This window comes from Notamacropus eugenii, chromosome 2 (genome assembly GCF_028372415.1).
Source record: "Notamacropus eugenii isolate mMacEug1 chromosome 2, mMacEug1.pri_v2, whole genome shotgun sequence".
NCBI classification, from domain to species: Eukaryota; Metazoa; Chordata; class Mammalia; order Diprotodontia; family Macropodidae; genus Notamacropus; species Notamacropus eugenii.
Genome location: NC_092873.1, coordinates 62,742,857 through 62,767,837, shown reverse-complemented (window position 1 = coordinate 62,767,837; position 24,981 = coordinate 62,742,857). Strand labels below are relative to the sequence as shown.

The following is a 24,981-nucleotide window of genomic DNA, read 5'->3' as shown; positions in this document are numbered from 1 at the left end:
AAAAAAAAAGGCCATTCAACTTGGCAATTAAGGGCTTATCAGTAATTTGGGAGGGAGGGAGAGGGAAGAAGGGAGGGAGGGAGAAAGGGAGAGACAGAGACATAGGGAGAGAGAGGCAGAAAGAGCCAGAGAGACAGAGACACACACACAGAGACAGACAGAGACAAAGAGAGAAAAAGAGAAAGAGACAGACACAGACACAGAGAGAGAAAGAGGGAGAAAGAGAAACAGACACTGACAGAGACAGACAGAGACAGAGATGGAGGGAGAGACACCAACAGAGACAGAGACAGAGAGAGAGAGAGAGAGAGAGAGAGAGAGAGAGAGAGAGAGAGAGCAGTTTTAGATAAATAAGAAAGTTGAAAGTTCAGAGATCTTTCCAATGTTCTGATGAACCACTTTCACACGTCACCTGTCCAACTATACTACAATTCAGGGGCAACAAAGAGAATTGCCCAGCTTGTCCAAGTTCATGATCTGTAACATGCTTGAAATAAAGAGAACTATGACTTCTAGCTGCCTCCTCCCAGGATGCCTCATGATGGTATCCAAGGTCTTGTTCCTTTGGGTCATTGACCTGAAGACAAATCTTCCAATCTCAGACTCTAATGATGCTCAAACTCTTTCATGGAGTCTTCAACATCTGACCCAGGTCATTTTGGGGGTATTTCCTCCACCCCAAGTCTCTGCCTACAATGTTCTCTTGCTTTCCCTTGCCCATAGACGTCTCCTCCCACACTAGACCTTCCCTAATTCACCTATCTCCCCAACAGGGCTTACTATTCTCCTTCCTTCCAACATTTCTTCAAACGTACTTCGTATATTTTCTATATTTATCTGTGTACATGTTTCCTTCCAGTATAAAGTAAGGTCCCTGAAGGCAGGGGCTGTTTAGTTGATTTTTTTTTTTTGTCTCAGTATCTCCAGTGCCTTGAACATAAATAGTAGCTGCTCAGTAGCCTGGTGGATGACCTTACCTTCACTCTAGGGCAGTTCCAGGGCTGAGTCCCTCAATAGCTGCCCTCATTATATTTCTTTCAGGGGCTTGGCTGGCATGAAATCATCCCTCAAACTGTGTAGGATCTGGCCTTCCATCACTGGACTGCAGTAGCTGCCAGCATCTCAGTGTGGGGCTGAAGGGTGAGACCTTTACACAAAGGGTGGTCAGTCTCTCTGCAGTTGGCTGGCATTTCAGGCAGGCCCAGGACTGAGATGAATTTCCATGAAGCCACACTCTCCGCAGCCAGGAGAAAATGTCCTCTATCCTGACTGAATTGGTTTTTGTCGGAAAGAAAACAAGGATCCTGCTTCTGGGTTGGTTCCACTGTGAGTCTGCAGCTCCTGAATGTCCCAGATGCCCAAAAGAATCCACAATTTCTCTCATTCTGTGACTTAGCCCAACATGTATTTTATATTTTTAGTTTTTGAAATTGTTTCCCTGATTTTTTGCTATTATTTCATGATACTGCCCCCACCATTATTATAACAAAGTACAGATAGTCAAGACAGATGGACCCATTGACCATGCCTAACAGGGCATACATTGCCTCTTCTCAGGAGTTCACCACTGCTATGTAGAGAAGGAGAAAAACTCAGTATTTTTCAGAAGTTTACGTGAAATGTCTATGGGTCTTTGAAGTGATGACACAGCTGTGTTCCTCCCCCTCCCCACCCAGTGGGGCCCCCAGCCAGTCTGTCGGGTTTCTCAGTCACTAACAAGAGTCATGGGATGTAGCAGGGACCTGAATTTCCAGCAACCTCTAACTTTTTTTTTGGCTGCGTTTTGCAGGGTGGTTTTAAGACACAAAAGTTTTCCAGACTGTGATATCTGATCCCTTCTCCTTGGAGAAGGCAAAATGATTCCTGCAGCTGCCATGGTGAAAAATTAATTCTTTCATTTTTCCATGTCGAGACTCTTTTTCTTTATATGAAAAATACAGGACGTGGTATTTATTTCATTGACCAGGCTCATTCTTCTATCATCGGGCTTACACAGACATATAGGGCAAATATAATTGGGCACCAAAAGTCCCTAGGTTGAGTTTACAGTAGGAGAAAGAGGAAATGGGTTGATGGAGCCTGGGTGCTGTTATTTTTCTGCATGACTTCAGAGAATGGAGCCATATTTTCATCTTGGCAAGCTCTACTTCCTTTTGTGAGATTCATACCATCATTATTGGGTCTGTGGATTCCTGACCCCATGAGAAACTAGGCAACAAGGTAAGTTCATATTTTCACATTTTTACTAAATCCTGGGCCTAACGCAGTGCCTGGTACATAGAATGTTCTTAAGAAATGTTTTTTGATTAATTGATACTGGTTATCTCTTCTCCCTACTCCCACTATACTGCTTAATTTTGCATAGTATCTTTCATACAAAATATAGTCAAATATTTTAATTGCCAAAATTGTTATTGTTCAGTCCTGTCTGACTCTTCATGGCCTCATTTGGGATTTTCTTGGCAAAGATCTTGGTTTGCCATTTCCTTTTCCAGCTCATTTTACAGATGAGGAAACTGAGGCAAACAAAGCTAAGTGACTCATCCAGAATCATGCAGCTAGTAAGTGAATGAAGATGACTCTTCAGGCCTGGCACTCTGTCTACTGTACCACCTAGCTGCCCAATCGCCAAAATAACCAGTTGCTTATAATCTCAGAGAGAAAGCCACCCAAACCCTACTCCAAAGTTATTTTGCTGAAGCACAAATGTGACTGTGTTCACTCTCTGCTCAATAAACCCCAGTGGCTCCCTATTGCTTCCAGAATCAAATAAATCATTATATCTATGAACCAAATATAAAATATTCTGTTTAGCTTTTAAGGCTCTTCACGCCCTAGCTCCTTCCTACCTTTCCAGGCTTCTTATACTTTCTGTCTCTCCCAGCACTCTGTGAGTCAGGGACACTGGTCTCCTCACTATTCCTCACACCGGACTCTGTGTCCGTTCACCCCCTGCACTCTCCTCATCCCCAGCCCTGCCTCCTGGATTCTCTGGACTCTTTTAAGACTCAGCTCAAAACTTCCTTTCTTTCTGTAGGAGACCTTGCTCAGTTTCTTCACTCTCCTAACATCTCTCTGAGATGATCTTCCCCTTAGACTGTATGCATATAATCAGTATTTACATCATTATCTACCTGTGGTTCTCTCCCCTTCCCACCCCCTAATTAGGATGTGAATTCCTTGAGGGAAGGAAGCATTTTTGCTATCTTGGTAAGGCCTCATTGACTGTATCCCAACGAATATGTCTAATTCTGGATCTTAAATCCATCACCCTCCTCCTTGGGAGGTGGAGAGCGTGGTCCTCATCAGTCTCTCCCCTCACAGTTGACTATTGATCACAATTCTTACGTCTTTTCAGTGTTTTTATTATTGTTTAAATTGCGCCCCTGGTTCTCCTCACTTCACTCTGTGTTAGTTTATCCAGGTCTTCCCAGGTTATTCTGAAACCATTGGCAGGCTATTTGTTGAGCAGTGATTTACACTCACTCAATAGGCCACCACTGCTCCTTTGCCTTGGGGCACATGTGGAAATGTGGACCCATCTCCCATAAAGACTTACAATTTGCTGAAACAAAAAAAACCAAACAACTTTCAATCCCCAAACTACTTCAAATTTCATTATTTCTTACAATACAGAATTACTCTAGCATGTTCAGGTTTGGTCATTCTTCAAGACATGGGCAGCCTTTTAGTCTCTAGTTTTTCGCCACTATAAAAAAAAAAGCTACAACAAATAGTTTGGCATATTTGGGAACTTTTCCTCTTTCCTTGATGTTGTGGGGTATTAGATCTCCAATCCATCCTTTACACTGACTGCCAAAATAATCTTCCTATGGCATGGGTCTTGCAAAGTCAGTTCCCTTCTCAAAAACCTTCTTCAGTAGCTGCTTTTTGCCACTAGAATAAAATAAAAACTCTTCAGCTGGCATTAAAAGCCCTTCAGAGTCTAGCTTTAACCTACCTTTCCAGTCTTATTCCATATACTCCTTTTGGACACGTTGTTCCACACTGAATTAAATTACTACTCGTTCCTAGAATTTGAAATGCCATCTCCTACCTCCTTATATTTCCATAGACTGTTCTCCTTATTTTCTCCAGGTCTCTGTCTCCTCATCCCAATCCCTACCATCTTCTCTAGGATATTGTGCTCTCTTGCTCTCTGTCTCTGTGTCTCTGTCTGTCTGTCTCTCTCTTAAACAAACCAAAAATGAAAATACATCCTGACCAACCCCAATCTCTATTGTCTTATCTCTTCCCTCCTCAGTCACTCTCCTCAACGCCTCCACTTTCTCTCCTCTCACTTTCTTCCAAATCCTCTGTTGCCTTCTTTATTACCTCATCACTCAATTGAAACAACCCTCTCCAAAGTTACCAATGACCTAATTACCCCATCTAATGGCCTTTTCTTAATCCTTATCTTTCTTGACATCTCTGCAACCTTTGACACTAACAATCACCCTCTTTCCCTTGATACTCTTTCCTCTCTAGGCTTTATTTTTTTTAATTGGCTCTCTCCTATTTGTCCTACTACACGGGGGTAATTGATCCTTAAGTCTGATGGATCTTCATCCATGTCATATCCATGGGTGTCCTATGGGGTTCTGTTCTGGGATCTCTTCTTTTTCTACATTCTCTCGCTTAATGAGTTCATCAGTTCCCATGGATTCAATGATCACCTTTATGCAGATGATTCCCAGATCTATACATCCAGCCCCAATTCTTCTTTGAGTTCCAGTCTCACATCACCATTTGTCTATTGGATATCTCTGCCTGGATGTGCTACAGACAACTCAAACTCAACATGTCCAAAACAGAACTCATCACCTTCCCTCTCCTCCCTCACAAAAGAAAATACCTTCCCTCTTCTGAATTCCCCTGGTAGTGTTGAGGCTACCACCATCTTCCCAGTCACTGCCACTTACACCCTGGATGACATTTTCAACTCCTTATTCTCCTTCATTCTACGTATCCAGTTGGTTGTTAACCTACTACTTTCCAAACAGCTCTCATACATATCTCCTTTCTTCTGTACAAATGGCCATACCCTTAGTTCAGACCCTCATTACTTCATTCCTGGATTATCATTGCAAGAGCCCTCTTGTATAATCTAATGATTGTCCAAAGATGGATATTTGACCATGTCACCTTTACTCTACAAACTGAAGTGACTCCCTATGACCTCCAGGATGAAATGAAAATCCCTTTCTGTCATTTAGAGCCCTTCACCATGTGGCCCCTTCCCATCTTGCCAATTTTCTTACACTTCCATACACTCTCCAAGGCAGCTGTGCTGTTCTTGAACCCCACTCCATTTCCTGTTGCTTCCTTCCCATGAAGGGAATAGCTGTCCCCATTCTTGGAATTCTTTCCTTCCTCCACTTTGCCTCCTGGTTTTCTCTAAGCTTCAGCTCAGATTCCACTCCCCCCCCCCCCCCCGCCCCCCCCCCCCCCATCGCATACAAACTGATAGCTTTACATCTGCTCCTCCTGCATCTTCTGGGCACCTGGCTGCTTTCCTGCTGTCTTCTCTACTACTTTGCCTTTTTGTAATCCCCAGTACTTAGCATAGTGGCTGACACATAGTAGGTACTTCATAAATGTTTCTTGACTAACTGACTGTAAATCCATAATCCTATAACTGTTGTCCCCTATCCAGTACTGGTATCACTTTCTGTCTTTTATGAGGCATCTCTGGCTACCTGGAATCTCGCTCCCATTCATTCTAATACATTGCCTAACCCATGTAAGCAAACCCTGGTACCTTGCGTTCAGTCAATGGGTGCTTTGTATGGGATACTGTGGACAAACTGGGCTCCTGAAGTCCTTGCTTTAAGTGGCTTCTATATCCCTGAGGGTTTGGGGCTAGGCTTCTCCTTCTCTTATTAAGTGTCAACTCCCTTGACTGGACCAGAGGATATGCTCTGTAATGGTTGGGCTAGACCAGCAGACACCCGACTCATAGCCTGGGGAAAGGTGGGGGAGGGGAGAAGACATTGCAACTCTGGTTATTATCTAGTGTTATCTCCAGTCCTTTGGGGCCATTCAGATCTGTGGGGCCTGATCAGAGAATTAGACCTTGTAAACAATAGTCTCTGTGTCCTCTCTGAGCTGGAACAATTAGGGAAGTGTGTATTCACTCACTGGCCCAGGAAACTGCCATCCAGCCTCTCCACCTCCAGCAACCACCTCCTCTCCTGCACCCACCCCTCCCACCCCGAATTTCCTATCCCATTCCAGAGTGCTTTTATCAAAGATTCAGACTTCTGTGTCCTTAGTCTAGCCATTCTGCAAATTATCCACTATCAATCTCTCCAAGGAGGCTAGGTGAAGTAGTGGACACAGTGTTGGGCTTGGTGTCAGGAAGACCTGAGGTCAACTATGACCTCAGACACTTACTAGCTGTGTGAACCAAGTCACTTAACCCTGATTGCCTCAGTTTCTTCTTCTGTAAAATGAGCTGGAGAATAAAATGCAAACCACTTCAATATCTTTATTAAGAAAACCCCAAACCAAATTATGAAAGGTTGGACACAACTGAAAAACAACAATCTAACCTAAATAGACTAGAACCTCAAATTAGAACATCATTCCACCCCGCCCCCACGTAACTTTAGAAAATGTTCAGCTTGGGGGTTTTGATTTTTAAATGTACTCTATATGACAACTGTAATAAATTATAAGCTCCTCAAAGTCAGGGATTATTTCCTAATTTAGCACAGTGTCTGGCATATACTAGCAGCTAAATAAATGTTTCTTAAATTGAAATGAATTCTGTCCTTTTAGAAAGTGGCACAGTGAGAACACTGGCTTTTAAAGACCAGGATCAGGACCCGAGTTCAAATTCCTTTCTAAGGTTTGATTCCTAGCTGCGTGACTTTGAGCAACTCATTTACCCTCCCTGGGCAAATTTCTCATCAGTTTCCTCATTTGGAAAATTTGACTAGATTTCTTGCCAAACTCTTCCTATGAGCTGAATATGGTTCTGAAACTCAAATCAGAGAGAAACAAAACAGAGAAAGAACAGTATCTCTAATGAATGCCCTTGTAAAATGTTCAATAAAATGTCAATGAAGAGGTTATAATATATTTAAATGATTATACATTATAAGCTGGTTTAATTTATAACAAAAGTGCAATTTTCATCCAATATTTGGCATATACCCATACACACAAAGAGACCATATTAATATCATAAATTAATAGATACAGATTTTTTTGACAAAATACAGCTTCTATTTCTGCTTTTAAAAATTTAAGTATAGCAATAAATAGATTGTAATGTGGCAAATAGTATCTATCTAAAATTAATAGATAGCTTTAGCTATAATGATGAAACACTGGAGGCCTTTCCAGTAGCACTAGAAATAAACTGAGGATGCCTACTGTCGCCAATATTGTTTTTATGTCATTCTAGAAATCCTAGCCATAGCATTACAACAACAACAACAAAAATTGAGGAAATAAACAAAGGCAAAGAAAAATAAAAATACTCTTTTCTTTCAATGACATGCTGGTATATTTAAAAAATACTTACAAAGTCAACTAAATGCTAACTGAAACAATAACCAGTAACGTAGCAGTATATAAAATAAACCAACAAAATTATCAACTTTTTTGTTCATTACCAACAATACCCTGCAGGAAGAGACAAAAAAAGAAATACCATTTAAAATAAATAAAGAATCTACAGTCTAGTTACAAAGACACATACAGGAATTGTATGGACACAATTTCAAAAACACTCTTTACAGAAACTGAGCTACATAATTGGAGAAATATAAATTGTTTATGGTTGGGTTGTGCCAATATGATAAAAATAACTATCCTATTTAAGTAATTTGTTTATTCAATAATATTGGTTGGTTGGTTGTTGTCCTTTGTCATCAGAGAGGACCAAAATGACATTACCATGATAAACTCAAGTTTCAATGTGTCCAACTGTGGTTGATCAGACCAATATGAGCTCAGAATGCTCTACCACAGATTGAGCACAGATAGTCTGTGCAAACATTTGGGGTAGATACTCCAAATCTGCACATCCTATGTATCCTTTGTGCTGTTTCACTTCTGCTTTGCTCATAGAGCACAGCACCCTTTCTGATGCGGGCACGGCATGCTGAGTGGTCTTGTACCAGTGTCTCCCATGTCGCCCAGCCAAATCCAAAGTCCTTGAGAGAGACCTTGAGAGTGTCCTTGCTTTGCTTCTTCTGACCACTCTGTGATTGCCTGCCCCAGGTGAATTCTTCATAAAATAGTCTTTTTGGCATGCGTATCTTTTGCATTCGAACACCATGGCCAGACCATTGGAGTTGCACTCTCTGAAGCATAGTTTGAATGCTTGGCAGTTTAGTTTGAGCAAGGACCTTAGCGTCTGGTACCTTATCCTGCCAGACGATCTTCAGAATCTTCCTAAGACAGTTCAAATGGAAGCAATTCAGTTTTCTGGCATGGCACTGGTAGACTGTCCATGTTTCACAAGTTTACAACAATGAGGTCAGCACAATGACTCTGTAGACCTTCAGTTTGGTAGTCAGTCTAATACCTCTTCTCTCCCATACTTTTCTTAGGAGTCTCCCAAACATTGAGCTAGCTCTGGCAATGTGTGCATCAATCTCATTGTCAATGTGTACAACCCTGGAAAGTACACTGCCAAGGTAAGTGAACTTATCCACAATATTCAAAACTTCTCCATTTGTTGTAACTGGTGGTTCCATGTATGGTTATGTGGTGGTGGCTGAGGGAGCACCCTTGTTTTCTTGGTGTTAATTATTAGGTCAAAATTAGCACAGACAGCAGAGAATTGATCCATATTTTGTTACATCTCAGCTTCAGAGGTTGTGTTGAATGCACAATCTCTGTAAACAGAAAATCATGCACCAACACTCTCTCCACTTTGGTCTTAGTTTGTAGCCTTTTCAAATTGAAGAACTTACTATCAATAAGGTTGTTGACTTTGATGCCATGTTCATCTTCATTGAAAGCGTTTGACAACATGGCTGAAAACATCATGCTAAAAAGCATGGGAGCAAGCGCACAGCCTTGTTTCACTCCATTGGTGACTGGGAAGGCACAAGAAGGCACAAGGCACAAGAAGAAGGCCACTATCCAGAACCCGGACAAACATGCCATCATGAAATTGACGTACGATACTGATGAACTTCTCTGGGCAACCAAATTTTGACATAATTTCCCATAAGCCCTCATGACTAACAGTGACAAAGGCCTTGGTCAGATCTACAAACATTGTGTACAGACCTCTGTTCCACTCCTGGCATTTCTCCTGGAGTTGTTGGCCAGCAAACACTGTATTAACTGTTCCTTAGTCCTTTCTGAAGCCACACTGGCTCTCAGGTAGATGACCATCTTCCAGGTGAAGGAATTAAATAATGTACCCCACTACCAAACAATCACTTTAAAGAATGAGAAAAAAAATGACAAAATTTAACTGAAGACAAAAAAAAGGGTCAAGAATCTCAAAGGAAAAAATTTTAAAATTGTGAAAGAAGCAAACCTAGTAATAACAAATATAAAAATATATTGGAAAGCAGTAATGATCAAAACTTTTTGATATTGGTTAAAAAATGGAAAAGTTTATTCATAAAATGGGTTAGGCACACAAGAATCAGAAGCAAACTAACACTGTAATACAAGGCTGCATAAACCCAAGCACTCTAAATAGTGGAGTAAGGATTCATTATTTCACACACACACACACGCACACACACACACACAGAAAATCTGGGAAAGCTGGAATATAGTCTGGCAGAATTAGGTTTAGACAAGCATTGCATACCATATACCACAATAAGCTCCAAATGGATAGAGGATGTCGATATTAAAGACACTACCATAAGCTAATAGAAGGAACAAGGAAGGGAAAGTCTTTCACAGCCTGGAAAGGACCACAGAAGATAAAATGCACAATTTTGGTTCAATAAAACTGAAAAGTCTGTAGAATCAAACAAAATAAATGTAGTCAGAACTAGAAGGAATGCAGTGAACTGGGGGAATAGTAGCAAATTTCTCTGATAAACTTCTGATAGCCTAGATATTTAAAGGAAAAATACAAATATATAACAATCACTCCCCAATAGAGAAGTGGTCAAAGGATAGGACTACTTCAAGAGAAAAAGGCTATCTACCAACAAACAATGGAAAATATAATTCAAATCATTAACATAAGAGATCGATGCACATTGAAGCAACTCAGACATTCTACCTAACAATTTTCAGAATGGCAAAATGAGCAAAAAAAAAAAAAAAAAAAGGAAACTTGCAACTTTAGGACAGACACACAAATACACTGCTGAGAAAGAACTGTTCCAAACATTCTGGAAAGAAGCTCCTATCTATGCTCCTAAAGTTACTAGACTAAGCATACACTTTGAGTATATTAAGTGCATATTACTACTGCACTTAAGTCTCCAAGGATATAAAAATAAAAAGGAAAAAACACTCTCCATATGCAAAAATATTTATAACTCTTTTTTCAGTAGCAAAGAACTAAAAAGAAATTATATGCTTGTCAACTGGGAAATGATTGAACAAAATATAATGAATGTTTGAAGATACAGACTCTGGGGAGCCCAGAAGGGTTTATATGAATTGACACAGAAGGAAGGGAGCAGGACCAGGTGAAAAAAAATATTCCCTGATTACAGTATTGTCAAAGAAAACACTGTCAAAGACTTTAAGGACTCTAATTAGTGCAAAGAACTTCAGAAGACTGAGGTGATGAAATGGTGGTACAGATTCACCATACATTTTCAGAAATAGCCAGTATATTCACTTATCTTGATATACTTACTTATAATAAGGTAGGGCTTTTTTAATCCTTTGGGAGGTTGGAGAAAGGAAAGTGTGGAAGGAGAGTGATAGTGATCCTAATAAAAGAAAAGAAACAGAAGAGAATTAATAGATCATTAAAATTAAACAAAAGAGCAAAAAGATGTTTAGAAAGGGACATAGGCAAGTAAAATAGCATTGAAACTGCCATATCAAATTTGAAATATTAAAAAAGCAGGTTGTAACCAAGAAAAAATACTGTCCATAAAAGTGCATAGTTTTGTACACAATCATCTTTTCCAGTTATTCTTTGCATATTGAAATGTTTGTTGTCATTTATTAAGTTAATAATAAAATTTTTTAAAAGAAACTTCATCTTAAGAATCAAGTAAGATCCTTCTAAAGTACAAATAAGCCAAAGGGGACTGAAGCCCAACAATTAGAACAGAGACCCCCGTGATTCTGCCAAGCAATCTTTGAATGGAGCTGCTTTCAACAGGTGTGTCCAGTGAGTCCCTGCCGGACAGACTAACAATGACCTCTGCAAGTGCGCACTTCCAGGGGACTTTAGGCCAACTGACTTGGCTGGACACCGCTGGCAGAGAACCAGCTTTCAGTCGGGCATGTCTGAGGCCCTCACGTCCCTCCATCAAGTGCACAGACTTAGAGCTTTCATAAACAAACGGACATAGGAAAAGGACATTGGGGAGAGGAAACGGGAAACCTATTGAGCAAGAATGGATGCTGGGTTTATGAATAGGGCTGCAAATGACTCATGTACAGGCAGAACATGCTGGGTATTGTCTGATGAGAGTTTCAGATGCTGGCATTTTTTTCTGACAGAGCAGCTGATATAAATCCACATTAGCCCTGCAGGCTATTTATTAAGCAGTGATTTATAGTCACTCAATAGGCTCCTTTGCCTTGGGACACATGTGTAAAAATGGATCAGCCTCCCACAATGACTTATATCATTTGCTTTTTAAAAAACCCCAAAACTTTCAGTCCCCAAACTACTTCAAATGTATTTTATAAATATTTTGTCAGTACCAATTCCCTTGTTAGAATGCTAGTTCCTTTTGTCTTTGGATTTTCAGTGCCTGATATATTCCCTTCCCTTCCCTTCCCTTCCCTTCCCTTCCCTTCCCTTCCCTCCCTTTTTCTTCCCCTCCCTTTCTCTTCCCTTCCTTTCCCTTCTCTTTCCTCTTCCTTTCTTTCCTTTTTTGTGTTCTTAGTGCCTAGTATAGTACCTGTATCAAAGGATCACAAATTTAGGACTGGAAGAGACCTTTGATGACTTTGATTCTAACCCTGTGATTTTACAGATGAGAAAGTGAGGCCCAGAGCGGCTAGATCCACAACTGAATAGTTGAGATTCAAACTCATATCTTCTTACTCCAGTACCTGGGTATCTTCCATTGGACCATACTTCCCCCTGTGCATATTGTACTGAATTGAACAGAATTAGACACCCACAGGGCCCTGGTGTCTTGATGGTGTGGGGGGTCTCTTCCTCCACCATGGGGCATCATCTCAGGATCTCTGCTTCTAACCTCTAAATGAATTTAAGTTGATTCAATGCCCCATTTGCCACAGGATCTAAATTCACTACCCTGTGACTCTTTCTTCAAGATTGGATCACTTTGCTTTCCAAGAGCTTATAGAAAGTTGGACTTGGAGGCAGAAAGACCCAAGCTCAATTTCTGCTCGATGGTAACTGCTTGTATGGCCTCTTTCAGTCTCAGATTTCTCTTTTGTAAAATAGAGATCACAGAAGCAGCTCCCCTCCAGGGTGATCCAAATTTTTCATCTCTGACTCCTGGCTTCCCTCAAGTCCCAGCTAAAATCCAAACTTTTCATGAAGTCTCTCATGAGCCCCCTTAATACTAGTGCCTTCTCTCTATTGATTATCTCCAGTTTATCCTGTATGGAGCTTGTTTGTACCTGGCTATTTGCAATGTCTCTCCCATTATACTGTGAGCACGTGAGAGAAGAGACTGCCTTTTGTCTCAGCACTTAGCACAGTTCCTGGCATGAAATGGTTGCTGTTCTTCATTCTTGAAGAGGACCAAAACGACATCACCATGATAAAGTGAAGTTTCAGTGTGTCCGACTGTGGCTGACCAGACCAATATGAGCTCGGAATGCTCTACCACAGGTTGGGCACAGACAGTCCCTGTGAATATTTGAGATGGATACTCCAAATTTGCACATCCTATGTTTCCTTTGTGCTGTATCAATTCTGCTTTGCTCATAGAGCAAATGGCATGAAATAGGAACTTAATAAATGTTTATTGATTAGGTGTGAAATGAATATCTTATGTAAAATTCTTTGTACACCTTAAAGCACTATATAGATGCAAATAAAAATAATTTTTATTATGACTACCTAATTTTAGCTTAGTGAGTAATATTAATTCATTTATCATAAGAAATAGAATTTAGAGTTAGAAATTCAGAGGTCAACTAATCCAACCCTCTCCTTTTACAGATGGAGAAACTGTGGCAGGAAGCCTTGTAAATAGTGGAAAGAGTGAAAGACAATAACCAGAAGACTTGAGTTCAGATCCCAGCTCTATCCTATACCATGCCATATGAGAATCAAAGAAGGGAATTTTAGAAGCTTAGATTGGAGAAGAGAAGGCTCCATGGGGGCTGGGGAGGGGAAGAACATTGGCTGTCTTCGAGTATCTGAAAGAATGAAATGTAGCAGAGGGCTGTTGTCCTTGTTCCTGTTCCTGTTGGTCCCAGAGGGAGGAGGTAGGAACAATGGATGGAAGTTGATGAGAAGTAAATTTAGGCTGGATTCAAGGCAAAACTTCCTAACAATGAGGGTTGGTCAAGTGTGAAAGGATCTGCAGGGATCGGGGGTTCCCCCCAGTGGAGGTATCTGAGCAGAAAACCATGGATCAGGTCTGCTCAGGCTTGGGCTGGACTCTAAGACTCCTGTGTCCTTTCAACTCTGAGCTTCTGGTAAAATATCATTAGACCACACCCTCTTCATTAGCTTTTCTCTGCAGCATGCTTCCTAAATGGAGTACACTGGACATAATTTACCCTTCCTTCATGACTCTGGGTCATCCCTAGGAATATAAACAACTCTACCACGAGGCTCCCCGGGGGAAGTTGAAGGATGTAAGGCCATGACTTCACAACCCTTGAGGGCCCAGCCACTACACTTGAGGTCTTTAATCAGCAGTTCATAATTTCTCAGATGCTTCCTTTTTCCCTCAGACTGCCAGTGGTCAGTTATTACAGCTCATAAAAGTGTACTGCCTCCAGGATCCCTCCCTCTCTGCCCTTTTTTATTTACCAGTTCAGAAACCACATTGCTAAACCAGTAAGAATTCTGCTTAAGGTAAGAGCAAATAGGCTCTGAAATTGAGTCTAAATGAAGGAATTCTTCTATGTGTAAAGTACATCATCTTTGTGACATTTGGCTACTAGAGGACTTAACTATTTTTTTTCTGGTCCTTTTTCTGAGTTTTGTATAAATAAGACTATTGAGTAAGTGAGGTCTTCCAGCAAAAGTGTGGTACACCAGAAACTTCAGGGGCTTTAAATGCTATAAAGTTTCCTGATGCCCTGAATCTTCCACAGGAATGGAGTCCCAATCTTCTTAGACCTGGAGGCCCCAGTCCCCAAGAAAAGTGCTAGAGGGATGGAAGAGAAAGTGACCTCCACCCAGAGTCCAAGTCAAGGTCAGATACCCCTAGAGATCCAGCTGATTTCCATGACATAGAATTTGAGAAACTCAGCTTTGAGGGATCTATGTGGCCTCCATTTAAGGGATGGGCTGCTCTTCCTCACTATCTAGGAAAAGTCATTAGATCACAGATGTAGAATTGGAAAAGACCTCAGAGGCTATCTCACTCTCCCCCCTATTTCCCCATTTTACAGATGAGGAAACTGACGCTCAGAGAAGTAAGGTAAAACACCCAAGGTCATACAGTTCATAAGCCTGGGAAGCATGATTTGAACTCAGATTTCTCTTGGTTCCAGGACCAGTGATCTCTACCCACTGATAACCTGGGAGCACTAGGGTTGCCATGTCCTTCAATAATTATTTCTGGGGGGTCACAATCACACACACTGTAAATGGACCCCAACATCATGTCATTTTGGTCCTCTTCTATTGTGAAAGTCAGCAATGAATTCTGGGGGCACTTAGATGGCTGTTGGAGAAATGTTCCTTGCCTTGTCTCCAGGTCCTTAATTTCTTTGAAAGGGCCATGGGAAGGACTGTGCTTCTGTAGGGTCTCTTGACTTTCCCCCTTGTGCCACTCCCAAGGCTCAGTCTATCCACTGTTCCCTGATTATGAGTCAATGCAAAGTGTCGGCTTTCATTGTTTCTTAGCCCTTTGTCCCTGATCCCTGAATTCATTCACCAAAGAGTAAGAGTTGGAAGGTGTCTTAGAAACCATTCCTTGCTGTACAGATGAGGAAACAGAGCCAGAAATGCAAAGTGGCAGAAGGAGGATTCGAACCCAGGACTCCTTGGCTCCAAAGTAGGAGAAGAGCACTTGTTTCCTTCATTGTAAAATGAGAGGATTGTGTGATTGATCACAGAATTTGGAGGCTGGCAGAGCCCGAGGGGTCACCTCACTTAAAAAAAATTAATGTTTAATGAGATGCTTGTTCGTATCACCTACTTTCCCCAATGTATCCTTCCTCCAGTCTGAGAGAATCATCCATTAGAATAAAGAACAAAAGGGGAGAGAGGGAATAGTTCAGCAAAACTCACGTGACATTATATTCAGCATTCCACACTCATAATACACTACTTTTGCAAAGAAAAGGGACAGCCCATTCATTTTACAAAAAAGGAAATTGAGTCTGGAGAAGGGGGAAATATCCAAATTCTTGCAAGAAACGAGGGGCAGAACCAGGTTCTCTGACCTGGTTCAAATTGAGCACTGTTTTCAAAGCACCACACAAGCTCCCTAACTCTTTCTATGTTTCTTAAGCATGTATTTTGTGCTACCATGATATTAATATCATGCCATGTCGTGGAGAATCTGTGGGCATGTCAGCCATGTTATGTGTCTGGGAAAGGAACAGAGCTTGGGTTCTGGGCATTGAGACCAGAGCCTTGGACAGGGGGGACTCCTACGTCTGACATTAGAACCACAGTGAGATATCTCAGCAGGTGCATTCACATTGACCCTCGGAAGGCTGAAGAAGATTTCTCTCTGTACATTGTCCATAACTTCAGTGTTGGCAAGCTGATGGGTGATTTTATACAGTAATTGCTAAAGGACACTTATCATGCAATGGAAGGAGGAAGCCAGGATGGCTTCCCAGAGAGATGCTTCAGGGGGTTTAGAGGGATGGGTAGGATGATGGAGGCGGGGAAGATATGGGAGACAGGAGAGATAAGGTGAACAGAGTTAGGGATACTGTAGGGATTAAACACTCACTTGTATCAAATCAAGCCAACAAGCATTAATCACGTTACAAATAGTTATCAGTTCTCAACATATACAGTGCCTTGTGCTTGGCACTGAGGGAGATATGAAGTCAAGATTGCATGGAGGGAGTCATGGAGACAGAGATGGTGCCAGATGGGGATGGGCCCTGACTACCAGAATAAGGGGTTTGACCTTTACTCAGCAGGTAACAGGGAGTCACTAAAGACTTCTGAGTGATCCAGGAAGCAGGGTAGTATAGTGGACAGTACACCTGGCTTGGGGTTGGAGGACCTGGGATTGGATCCAGGCTCTGCTTTAGTACCTGTGATCTTTTGGACCAGTCCCCCTCCCCTCTCTGGATTTCATTTGCTTCATGTGTGTAGTGGGCTGGATGAGGTCCTCTTGAGGGTCCCTTCCAGCTTGGGCTGTCAAAGACTTTGGTTTTTTTTATCCTCACAGCTGGCCCACACTCAGAGGGAAATTGCTAACACCAAGTAAGCACCCATTTCATCAGGGCAATAAATATTGGCTGTGTAATCACATTACTCTTACAGGAAAATGATGATGCTGCTTCTCTCAGGATGCTGTCCACTGCTAGCTAACAGTGATTCCCAAATTACATAGGAATGGTGGTGGTGACCTCCAGACCTCCCCCTTGCTCCTGCTCTCATCTTCCTTCCTCTGGGACAGAGATGCTGCTCAGTGCCTTCTTGTTGGGGAAACCCAGGATCTATGAAGGGTAGGGTGTGTGTGGGTGGGACAGGGCAGAGGTCTAGACATCAGCCATACACAAAGTACAGCAGGAGCCTTTAATGGAGAACTAGAGGATCCGGGTTTGAAACCCCGCTCTGCTGCTCACTACCTGTTGGCTAACACTCTGGATGTTAGAGTCAGGCTACAGGAAGATCTTAACAGGCTAGAGCACTGAGACTCTGTGACTTTACTTCCCAAAGTCTCAGTTTCCACTTTGTAATTCGATTAAAAAGACTTCTAGCCTGAAATCTAGTTACCACATGCTAAGGGTTGAACTATAAAGACAGGCCCTGGCCTCAATGGGCTTACGGTCTACAAGGGAGATAAAGAGTGTGAAATTATTTCAACAGAATTTTAATGTGTAGATGTGGTCCCTCCTGTCTGACTCCAGTATGATTATTTCAAGTTTGCAGTTGAGGAAACTGGGGAACTGAGATGAGAAAATTGAAAGGGTAAAGTGATTGATTCCAAGAAGGGATGTTAAAAAGAGAGGTACATCTATTGGTACTCTGCAATTTGAGAAGGTCAGTGGGGAAAATCAAGTAGGCTTCATAAAAGGGGCAGCAGCTGAGCTGGGCCTTGAAGGTAGATCAAGTTTCTTTCATCTGGGGACGAGGAAGGAGTTGAAAGAAGAAAGGCTGTGCAGGTGCAGGGAGGCGGCATAATAACATAAGGTGACTATAAGGAAATAAAGCTAACCTTATTTCCTTGAAAAAAAAAAACCAACCAGGATTACTATAATAGTAGGTGAGGAGAAGGGTATAGGCATACTTTATTTGGATTTCAGTGAAGATTTTGTTGAATATCTCACATTATTCTTGTGAAGAACATGGAGAGATAGTAGACTAGACACAAAGACGGAGATTCAGAGCTGATTGGAAGGCCAGGTCCAATGTCATTGTGGCAGGAGGTCTCCAGTGGAGGATTCCAGGGATCTTCACTGGGCCCTGAGCTATGTAACACTCAGTGATCTGAGCAAAAGGCACTGATGTCAAGCCCATCAAATCTTCAGATGACACCAAGCTGAAAGAGATAGCTAGGATACTGTACAGTAGTCAGGATCCACAGAAGCCTTAGAGAATTGATCTAAAGCTAAAAAAATGAAACTCAGTAGTGATCACTGCAAGGGAGCCTGGATTGCCTCAGTGGATGGTAATACGGCTCCTGGTCTGAAAGGCCAGAATTCCTCCAGCTCCTCCTCCAAGACTTCTGACCAATATGGGAAGCTGGGCTCAGCTAGAACATCATGTCCTCACTCAGTATCCTTGCTGGACTGTCCTTTCTCTGCTATAGCTAAGTAAGCCTCCTTTTGTGTCTGTTGAAGGGCCTAAGAGGGTCTCATTTTGTGCCAATACTGACCGCAAAGGATGAGGCCCCTGACCTGACCCAGGACACTTTTTCCATACTGTCTCCCTCATTGGACTAGTGAACACCAGGAGAGAAGGGGCTGCCTTTTTCTTTGTATCCTCTGAATTTAGCACAAACAGCAGGTGCTTAACCAGAGTCTGACAGACTGATGACCACTTCAGGGAACATCTAATAGAAGTCCACCCTCCACTCTCCCTCAGTTCCTAGTTATGTTCAGTTGACAGTTCTTGCAGTTTTTACCTCCTCAACATCCCTCACATCCAAGGGGCCACAACCATGGCTACCAACAGGCCACATCACTACTTGCTTAGGGTTCCACAAAAGCCTCCTGCTTCATCTCCCAGAATGTAAATTCATAGGAGAAGGTAGGGCTTGTTTCTTCTTTTTTTTTTTTTTTGTCTTGGTATCACCAATACCTGGCGTATAATAGGTGCTTAATAAATGCTTGTTTTATTAAAGATCTGAAGGACAGAAATATGAACGATGGGAGGAGGGAGAAAGGAGGAGGGAGTGAAAGCCCGCAGCCACCCTGGGACTGGCGTTCTGCACTTAGTGGGGGGCACACCCGAGTCCCCCCTGGGACACATGCCCAGGAAAGCTGCTCCTGGCGAGAAAAAGAAAGAAAAGCCTAGAAACGGCGCCTGGCGAGCACACCATCCAGCCCTCTCCATATCCTTCTCTGTAAAAACAAACCTCAAAAAAAGGAGAAAGTGAGAAAGTCGAGCCCCAGCTGACACTGACCAAGCCCGGGCCGCCACAAACCAACTTGGAAGCCAAAGTAACAAAAAGTAGCAGCTGCCTCCCTTCCTACCCCAAGGTCTGAGCTCGGAGAGGGGGGAGCGTCTATATTCAGGCCCCCGGAGAGGGGAGTCAGCAAGGTGCCCCATCCAGGACTTTGCAGAAAGCTCCAATTCACCGCCCCCGTTCTTTCCCTTAATGGAACGACCCAAGCCCCTCCACCTTCGAAGTACCAGAGCCTTGACATTAACTCGTCGGATGCTGCAGGGCAGAAAGTGTATTCCAGGGCTCGGCCCAGAGGGATCGTCTCTATGCGGCTTGGTGCCATCTGGGTATGGAGCCGTAGAGGGAGGACTCAGGACATGGTTTCCTTCACAGAATCACAGCTGAAAAGAACTTTAGAAAGAACTTTTGCCCAGGCTCACGGGCATCTCGGGAATGGTCTCGTCCTTCTGCGTCCTGGAAACCATCCCTCCGTCCGAGGCTCAGCCCATCCACCCCTTCACCGGAGAGGTCTTTCGGGACACCCGCAGCCATCGATCCTCCCGCGCCCTTCCTCGTGTGTCTGGATTGTAGTAGCCTCCACTGACTTACCTGGGAACATGCTGTGTCTTCCCATCCGAATGTAAACTTCCAGAGGCAGCTCTTAGCCCAGCACCCAGCGTATACCAAGGCTTTAATAAAAGATGGCAGCTGGTTTGTTTGGTTACTGCTCACCTACCCAAACCTTTCATTTTATGAAGAAGGAAACTGAGGCCCATATAAGTCTCCGGATTTAGTCTTGCTGAAGGAGAGAGATCTCTACATGACCCCAAAGGTCGCTTTCAAGCTCATAGCTATGATTCTATAATCTTTGGGGGTTGGGGGGAGCTGTGCTGCAAGGAGAGGCAGATTTGTCCCAGCCCTCCCCCCCTCCCCCCCCAGATTTATTGATTGTGAATTCAAGCTCTCAGTGTTGAGTTCCCCCCCCCCCATGGACCAAATGGGGATAATCAACAAGCATTTATTAAACACCACTGATGTACTAGGCATTGTGTAAGCTACAGGGTGGGGCTAAAATCCAAAAGTGAGACAGTCCCAGCCCTCAGGGAGCTTATAGACAACTGAGGAAAGACTGTGTTTACAGATAAGCAAATTCAGGCTATTTACAAAATAAATATGGGGAGGTGGGAAAGGGGAGCTACGGACAACTGGGGGAAGAAGGAAAGAGCCCTTGAAAGAAGGGGCAAAGAATCAGGCAGGAGGAGTGTCATGGAAGGAGGAGCAGGGAGAGGGCCAGTCTGGCTAGAGGTTAAGTAATGTGTGAGGTGAAATATGTTGTCATTTAGTCGGTTTTCAATTATGAATGACCCTTTGTGATCCCATATGGGGTTTTTTTTGGCAAAGATACCAGAATGATTTGCTGTTTACTTCTCCAGCTCATTTTACAGATGAGGAAACTGAGTCAAACAGGGTGAAGTGACTTGTCCAGAGTCATACAGCCAGTAAATAGCTGAGGCCAGATTTAAATTTAGGTCCTCCTGATTCCAGTCCTGGCAATCTAATCACTGTGCCACCTAGCTGCTGGTGTAGAAATGCCAGAGAAGTCTGTGTTTGATCTTCAAGGCCATGGAGAGCTATCAAAGCTTCTTGAGTAGGGGCAATAAATGCAACTTGAGGAATATAATTTATAATAATACTCTCCCTATTGCACAGGGTCATGGGAAGGAAGTTACTTTGTAAATCAAAGCGCTTTTGGAAACTTGAGCTCCCATCTTTTAATACTACTGTGTTGGGTCCCAAATACTGTTTCAGTGGCTGTTGGGGCTGCTCTGGGCACTGCTGGTCAGTGGTGCTGAAAACCTTCAAATTTGAGGTGAAAGACTTGAGTCTTCCCCATGGTAAAATGAATTAACTTGTTGATTTACATCCAGAAAGGACCTCAGAGGTAGCTTAGTCCACCTTCCTACCTATTTTACAGAAGAGGAGACTGAGGTCCAGGTAAGAGGGATGGACTATGCAAGGTCACACAAGAAATATGTAGCAGAGACAAGATGGAAACCAAAGCCCCCAGACCCAAGATAGGACTCTCCCCAGGGTACCCACACTCAGGTCACTAAGATCCTTCAGGCTTGATAATTTTAGGAATCTAACAGATGGATAGATGCAGACATCCCTTAAAGGCTAAAGAAATCACCACTTCCCTGCTTACCTACTCCTGATCGGCTTCTTCCTACTCAGTAACAAAAAACACAGGAGGCCTGACCATAACTTCTGCAGGGAGTGACAACAATAGGGTGTTGGAAATGGAGTTATGAAGACATGTCCCCAGACATTTACTGTGACCCGGAATAGATCTCTGTATTTCTCTGTACCTCAGTTTCCTGAGCCGTAAAAATGACAACTCATTACTTTTAAAGGCCTTACGAACTTCCCTTCCAAAAGAACAAATGGATAGATCACTGGGCTAAGGTCAGTAAGACCTGAGTTCAGATCCAAACTCAGATGCTTGTTTTCTGTGTGACCTTGGGCAAATCATTTAACCTTTGTCTCAGTTTCCTTATCTGTAAAATAGAGATAACACTATCTTTCTCTCTCCCAGCGTGGTTGTGAGCATTAAGTGAGATAATAATTGTACAGTGCCTGGCACCTAGTAAGCACTATACAAATGTTAGCCATTATTACTATTTTTATCTCCATTAACATGGGTTCACAGGATCCTAGATTTGGGACTGGAAGGGACCTCAGAGGCCATTTCTTCCAAAGCTCTCAGGACCCTGACATTTGCAGAGGGAAGTGAGTGGCCCAGGGAGTGAGGAACAGGAAGGCTGTTCGACAGTGAACAGTCATTTCTCTCAACCCCAAAGAACTGTGATTGCCCTCCTTCTCCTCATTGGGTAAGAGTACACATCCTGTTACCGGTTTCTCTCCTGTGCATCTTCTTTATGGAGGGTATTCTGAGTTCAGCAAGTGATTCTGAGCAATTATCACCCTTTCATCTGTTACTCAGATCTGGAAAAAAAAGATCATAAACGTTTTCTGCACACTTAGAATGAGCTTTCGATTCAGAGAAGAGATGACTACTTAGCTGGAGGGTCACTTTCCATCTCAGGTAGCTTCTCACTTGTGTGGGGGTGGGCAGGTATGGGGGGAGAGGGGGGAGAGGAACCAGCAAGACAATCTATAGACTTTGACTCTTGGCTATTTTTGAAAGGCTATTTCTAGAATTCCAGGGTTTGTAAACAGTGTTTCCAAACAGTGTTTCCAGCACCACCACCCCCAGTCTTTTCACTGTGGGCAGTAGGAAGTGGGGTAATTGGTTTCCATGGGTCACTATAATGATAGTTTCCTTGCTTTAATAATAGGGAAAGCTGGAATGCCAGCTTCTTGGGGGTAATCAACTGTGTGCCAGAGCAGGGGGGTGAGGAACTTTGAAATGACTCCTTCTGGTTTTCTTTAAACACTCAAATTTTGTTCTATGAAGAGTCTTCTGAGACCCAAAACTTTCTAATAAAGAAAGCTTCTGGAAGGGCGTCAGATTGAGGTGAGGCAGTCCTGGATTCCAGTTCTCCCACTGACACTTCTCAGGAGCCCAGACAACAACCTCTCCCAGATTTCTTTTCCTCATCTGTAAAATGAAAGGATTTCACCTGATGGTCACCAAGATCCCTTCCATTTCTCAATCTAAGCTCCTATAATCCTATTTCAACGTTTTCAAAGACTGGACTGATCTTTCCTCATTTGAAGCACGCAAGGATGGCCTAAGGTAGGCTCTGCACAAATTATCTTCCTTACAGATGAAGGAATGAATAGTTTCTTCAAGGAGCAGTTTATCGAGGTTCAGTGACTTAAATGACCAGACTTCAGAGCAGTATCAGAAAGGACATTTGAACACGTCTTTTTGGCTTCACCCTTCCCACTGCAAACCTCTCTCTATAGAATTCAGTACTCCTTAGACATACAATTGTTCACATCTCACAAAGCCTTTTACAGACATGATTATCTCATGAGCCTCACTACACTTCTGTGAGGGAGGGGCTATTTTTATCTCCATTTTACAGATTAAGAAGCTGAGACTGAGAGATGAAGTGGTCACACTGGGTGTCAGAGAGTGGATTTGAACCCAGGCTTTCTGTAATCCAAGTGTCACCCTTTGTTCCCCCCAATGGAACAGAAGCTCCTTGGAATCAGGCACCCATTTCATTTTGGGTCATTTCTATTCCTACCACCTAGTTCAGTGACCAGAACATTCTCAAATGGACCTAGGATCTCGTTAGTTTGGCGGTTCTGACCAACAACGTGTCATAGCCATTTGTGAGTTAGACACCGAGAGCCCAACCAATGGAATTCTCTATTTTGTCCAGTCAATCCACAAAGCCAGGGAGTGTTGCTTTTGGGGCAAGCAATGAGTGCTTGATACGTGGTTCTCAAAGAGGTGTTTATTGAGTAACTCCTAGTGCCAGGCATTGTGCTAGGCTAGGATACAAATAGCACAATGGCATGGTCCCTGCCCTCAAAAAGCTGACAGCCGATTCTCAGAGAAGTCAACGTGGGATACATATTAAATAAATAGCAGAGGGGCTGCAGGAAAAGATTTTACAGCTAGTGGTTAAAGTTTGTACAACACTTTCCCTATGTTATCAGGAAAGGGCAGAGTGGTTAAAACCAATCAGCAGCTCCCTTTAAGCTGCTAGCCCTTGCAGGACCCCCCAGAGAATAGAAACCGGAAAAGAGAAAACAAAAACGTGCCAATTTCTTGAGGACAGCCCAGTCAAGCCCTGCTTTTAAGGAGCAGCCAGGCTAGGTCTTTAACTCCAGCACCACGTGGCCTAGGGGCCTGGCCTCGTTTTTAAAGGGCTGGCTCAGGAGGCTCTGGGCTGCCTTTTTTTTTCTCCCAAAATAAACAGTCTCTCTGGAATTATGACATAACTCCCCAAACTTGTTCCTTCTACGTCTAAGAACGTCCAATAGCATTCGGGTTCAAGTCCTACTCCCTCTGAGGCCCGTGAACTGAAAGTCAGGGAGGGACGAAATGGACGGAAAGCATTGGTCTGCAGACAGGTTGGTTGGAGGGGTGTATCGGTGTGGACTGGCTCAAAGAGGAATGCGAACTTGGAATTCTATGCTATGCTGAGGAAATGCTCTGTGAAAATTGGTCCTCTCTCACACTCCCCCCGCCCCCACCATTCACTTCCTCCAGTGCCCATTCATTGCAAATAGCCCAAATGTTACTTCTTCTGGAAAAGAATCAGGAGTTTTATTTTCTTGTTCAATAGATCTTAATGGGATCGTACAGATAAGCTTAAAGCAAACCCTGGTGCAGGAGGCAAGAGGAAGGCAGTAATTAATTAGCCTCCTCAGCTCAGAGAGAGGCAGCGTAGCCAAGATACTGACAGGACCTGAGTGTGCTAAGGGGATTACTGATTGTGCACCTGAGACAGTGGCCTGGCTGGTGTCTTCCTAGGCAAGGTGAACTGGAGGGCTTTGGGGAGCATGCTGCTCTCATCCTCTTAGATTGCAAGCTATCTTTCCCCAGATGCCTGAGGATGGACAAGCAGGCTTTGGGTGACTGAGTGGCAGTGGGCATGTATGTCAATCAACCAATTAATCAACAGGCTTTTATTAAGGAGCATTTACTAGGAAGTCCAGTGGCACAAAGGTCAGGGTCCTGGCTCAGGAATTAGAGGGTCTGGATTAAAATCCTTCTTACTTTAGGCAAGAGACGTCAGCACCTGGGTCTTCAGTGCACTCCTCTGTAAGAGGATGAATTGGACTTCTAGCTCTATATCTATGTATGCCTCTAGGGCATTTTGCTTCCCTGTCTGTTTCCTCAAATGGAAAATGCCTTAGAAGTTCTGAGCAAAGGGTTTTTGGAATCAGAGGCTCCAGGTTCAAAGTCTAGCACTGTCATTTACTACCAACCGGACTCTGGGTAGTCCACTTACCA

At 43.1% G+C, this 24,981-nt stretch overlaps 1 long non-coding RNA gene across 1 annotated transcript; it reads left to right on the top strand.

Moving 5' to 3' along the window:
- Nucleotides 1-1,711: 1,711 nt before the first annotated feature.
- On the top strand, nt 1,712-13,131 carry LOC140523501 (uncharacterized). The gene is made up of 3 exons (XR_011973417.1): nt 1,712-2,220; nt 8,568-8,654; nt 12,703-13,131. It is a non-coding gene; the product is annotated as an uncharacterized lncRNA (long non-coding RNA).
- Nucleotides 13,132-24,981: the final 11,850 nt, after the last annotated feature.